The sequence below is a fragment of the Mustelus asterias genome, unplaced genomic scaffold, assembly GCF_964213995.1.
Source record: "Mustelus asterias unplaced genomic scaffold, sMusAst1.hap1.1 HAP1_SCAFFOLD_496, whole genome shotgun sequence".
Taxonomy (NCBI): domain Eukaryota; kingdom Metazoa; phylum Chordata; class Chondrichthyes; order Carcharhiniformes; family Triakidae; genus Mustelus; species Mustelus asterias.
Genome location: NW_027590448.1, coordinates 52,398 through 57,518, shown reverse-complemented (window position 1 = coordinate 57,518; position 5,121 = coordinate 52,398).

The window sequence follows — 5,121 nt, the reverse complement described above, 5'->3', positions numbered from 1 at the left end:
GATATTTGTTTGACTATAGGACCGCACCACATATAACAAATGGAGTTGCCTCTGTGGAACTGTTACTGGGATGGCAGCTTCATACAAGACAGAGACTACTGTTTCCAAACCTGGCAGGGAGGGTGGGGACCCAACGAGAAAATCAGAAGAAAAATCAAGATTCTACAAGGATAGAAAGAACATGTGAAACAGGTCACCTGATTCACACAATCAACTTCAGCAATGGTCCCAGCTAGGACCCTGTGCTTGTTATGGAGAAAACGGGGCCTGTATCTTCAGCTTAAAGCCTTAAAGAAACAGCTGGAGCATCTCAGACGCAGGTTGTCCACTTCTGAACAGGTCCCACTTCCCATGGAGACAGCCGCTTCAAATGTTGGCCCTCAACGCGAAGCTGAGTCCGCATTAGCCTCTCCAGATAAAGAAGGCATGGACTCTGAGATGAAAGCTGAGGAAGCGGGTGTCCAGGCTACAAAAAAACCAAAGGAGGAGACCGCATCAGTGAACCTACGATGCTCCCTCGAAACAGAGATCCCTATTCAAAGAGAACAAAGAACAGTACAGCACAGGAAACGGGCCCTTCGGCCCTCCAAGCCTGTGCCGCTCCTTGTTCCAACTAGACCAATCGTTTGTATCCCTCCATTCCCAGGCTGCTCATGTGACTATCCTGGTAAGTCTTAAACGATATCGGCGTGCCTGCCTCCACCACCCTACTTGGCAGCACATTCCAGGCCCCCACCACCCTCTGTGTAAAAAAACGTCCCTCTGATATCTGAGTTATACTTCGCCCCTCTCACCTTGAGCCCGTGACCCCTCGTGATCGTCACCTCCGACCTGGGAAAAAACTTCCCACTGTTCAGCCTATCTATACCCTTCATAATCTTCTACACCTCTATTAGATCTCCCCTCATTCTCCGTCTTTCCAGGGAGAACAACCCCAGTTTACCCAATCTCTCCTCATAGCTAAGACCCTCCATACCGGGCAACATCCTGGTAAACCTTCTCTGCACTCTCTCGAACGCCTCCACATCCTTCTGGTAGTGCGGCGACCAGAACTGGACGCAGTACTCCAAATGTGGCCGAACCAGCGTTCTATACAGCTGCATCATCAGACTCCAGCTTTTATACTCTATACCCCGTCCTATAAACGCAAGCATACCATATGCCTTCTTCACCAACTTCTCCACCTGTGTTGCCACCTTCAAGGATTTGTGGACTTGCACACCTAGGTCCCTCTGTGTTTCTAGACTCCTGATGACTCTGCCATTTATTGTATAACTCCTCCCTATATTATTTCTTCCAAAATGCATCACTTCGCATTGATCTGGATTAAGCTCCATCTGCCACCTCTCCGCCCAATTTTCCAGCCTATCTATATCCTGCTGTATTGCCCGACAATGCTCTTCGCTATCCGCAAGTCCAGCCATCTTCGTGTCATCCGCAAACTTGTTGATTACACCAGTTACACCTTCTTCCAAATCATTTATATATATCACAAATAGCAGAGGTCCCAGTACAGAGCCCTGCGGAACACCACTGGTCACAGACCTCCAGCCGGAAAAAGACCCTTCGACCACTACCCTCTGTCTCCTATGGCCAAGCCAGTTCTCCACCCATCTAGCCACTTCTCCTTGTATCCCATGAGCCTTAACCTTCTTAACCAACCTGCCATGTGGGACTTTGTCAAATGCCTTACTGAAATCCATATTGACGACATCCACGGCCCTTCCTTCATCAACCGTTTTGGTCACTTCCTCAAAAAACTCCACCAAATTTGTAAGGCACGACCTCCCTCTTACAAAACCATGCTGTCTGTCACTAATGAGATTGTTCCGTTCTAAATGCACATACATCCTGTCTCTAAGAATCCTCTCCAACAACTTCCCTACCACGGACGTCAAGCTCACCGGCCGATAATTTCCTGGGTTATCCCTGCTACCCTTCTTAAACAACGGGACCACATTCGCTATCGTCCAATCCTTAGGGACCTCACCCGTGTCCAAAGAAGCGACAAAGATTTCCGTCAGAGGCCCAGCAATTTCATCTCTCGTCTCCCTGAGCAGTTGAGGATAGATGCCATCAGGCCCTGGGGCTTTGTCAGTTTTAATGTTCCCTAAAAAACCTAACACTTCCTCTCTTGTAATGGAGATTTTCTCTAATGGGTCAACACCTCCCTCCGAGACACTCCCGGTTAACACGCCCCTCTCCTTCGTGAATACCGATGCAAAGTATTCATTTAGGATCTCCCCTATTCCCTTGGGTTCTCAGCATAATTCCCCTTCTTTGTCCCTGAGAGGTCCGATTTTCTCCCTGACAACTCTTTTGTTCCTAACGTATGAATAGAATGCCTTCGGTTTCTCCTTAATCCTGCCTGCCAAGAACATCTCGTGACCTCTTTTTGCCCTTCTAACTCCCCGTTTGAGTTCTTTCCTACTCTCTCTGTATTCCTCCAGAGCTCTATCTGTTTTCAGTTGCCTGGACTTAACGTACGCCTCCCTTTTCATTTTAATCAGATCCTCAATTTCCCTGGTTATCCACGGCTCTCGAATCCTACCTTTCCTATCTTTCCTTTTTACATGCCTATCCTGCAGCCTTATCAATTCACTTCACTGCCTGATCCAGGGCTGCCTTCAATGCACAGCAGTCCAAACGCTAAGTGACAGAAAGTATCTCCTCATGGTGGGGGTTGTAGGGGAGAAACGGATTCTAGGTGGGGGGAGGGGTGGGGCGAGTGTTATGAAGGACACGGGAGATCGTTGATAGATCTGCCCAGGGGCTTTGTGGAGTACAAAGTCACTTATTGAGCAAAGGGAGCCTTGCCCAATGGGAAGATAGCGATTGGAGTTTAAAACCTTTTGCTTTAAGCCGCACTGTTATTGCAGGTCCCAAGTTGACAGACTTGTTTACTCCAACGGATGCAACTCATCTTGTTAGTCCCATTGAAGGGTTTCTGGTGAGAGGAAACTGTCTTTTTCTGAATTACAACAGAGAGCATTGCAGGAACAGCAGCAGGGATACATAAAAATGATGTGCTAACCTGGTGCATCTACAACCCTTCACCATGCTATAGATAGACAGGCAAGTTGAGCCACAACTGACACAGCATAAAGCTTTTCTATCCTGCCATGCCAGGCATATGATGTTGGATAATTAAACAGCAAACATGTGGAGGGGATTTCGCAAAGTTCCACATCAAAAACATCAGAGTCCAGCTCATGAGTGCAAAAGACACGGCTGAAGCATTCGCAATAATATTCAGTCAGACATGTTACTGAGTTATTCATTTCAGCCTCTTCATGGGATCCCCATCATCACAGAAAAAACAATTCAATTCCCTCCACATGATCTAAAGGAATAACTTAGTGCTTGGTGTGCAGGAACACTGACAACATCCTGGCTGTGATACTGAAGCTTTGTGCTCCAGCACAGGCTGCACTGTGAGCCAAGCTGTTCAGTGCAGCTACAACACTGGCATCTACCCGACAATATGGAAATATTGCCAGCAACAGCCTGTCCATGATAAACAGGACAAACCCACTCCAGGAATTACCATTCTATTAATCTATTCACAGTCATCAAAATGATGGAAGGGATCATCAACAGTTCTTGCAGTGGGACTTGCTCAGCAATAACCTGCTCACAGATACTTAGTTTGCGTTCTGCCAGGACCACTCTGCTGCAGAGCTCCTTTGGTTTAGACATGGCTAAAAGAATTACAGGGGAGAGGTGAAAGGGTCTGTCATTCACATCAAGACAGCATTTTAACTCAATTAGCATCAAAAACCTTCCGGCAAAACTGGAGTCAATGGAAATCCGTAATCATATTGCCTCTGACACTTGTTTTCAGTGAAGACAGATCCACTTTCCACAATGGGTCCTCGTCCAACCACACAATCATCTCAACCATTCCAGTTGTTTTCAGAAGCTGCAATAATTTTGTTGCACTGAGGGAATCACAACTGGATACAATATTCTAAATGTGGTCTCAGCAATGATTTTAGGAATGAGCTGGATTATCTCACTTTGACTCAATATTGTCCTCATAATCCACCACAACGCTTAGTTTACTGCAACTGACACTGACTCGTATCAATTGTAGACCCTTGTAGTCTCAGAATCTTACAGAATAGAAGCTGGAATAGTGTTAAAAAGAATGCTGTCCCTATTTTTTTCATTGTGGAAAGTCAGTCTTCACGGGGGAATATAACATAATTGAATTCATTCACTTTGTGATTTTCTGCCCCTGTGCTCTGGGAAAGTAATTTACTCCCTCTCTTAAACATTGAAAAAATAACTCCATTGTCTGCTACCCCCAACACAAACTCCATCTCCTCACCACATGATTGTATTCCATTCCCAGCCGCTGACTGAGACCTGGCCAGACTATCTGTGACTTCAGTGTTCAGAATCAAGCTGAACTCCATTTCCTGCATAATTGTCAGTGCAGAAATATCCTTATTCTCTGAATGTAACACTGCAAATTTCTACTCCCACCTCAGCACAGCTCCTGCTGAATCCAAATCTATATTTTCGTTACCCCCAGATTTGTCTGTTCCAATGTTCTCCTGTTGGGCCTCCCACATTGCCCTTTATCTTCAGCTGCTCAGATTCTGCTGCCTTTACTGTGTTCCCCGTCAGACTCCAGATATCACTTTGTGCTCACAATGGCCCCCAGTCCTCAGATGTCTTCAATTTAAAATTCCCATTCTTCTAGTTTATGAGTCAATGAGTTTGAACCATTCCTGTAAACTCCAGTCTGAACTTCTCCATTCGCATGACTCTGACATCTTGCACAGCCCCTCCTTCACACCCCATTTGTAACTGTGTTAATATCTCTCAAATCCTATCCAACTCCCCTTTCCTCTTCACCGAGATTTCATACTAGTAATTTGAAAACGAAAAATGTTTTGTTTCTGGAATTTGAGTTACTGAGCGCTAAAGATTACATTAGATTTTTCACCATTGTCAATGGCTCATTCTCCTGACCTAAATTAGCAGTTGGTATTTGGATTAGTCAATGGCAATTTGTCAGTCAAATTTAATTTTAACTTTGCTTCCATTTAAATAACTTAATGATCAGACTCATTATTTCCCTGCCATTTGAGTTCTGATTCGCTGCTGTTC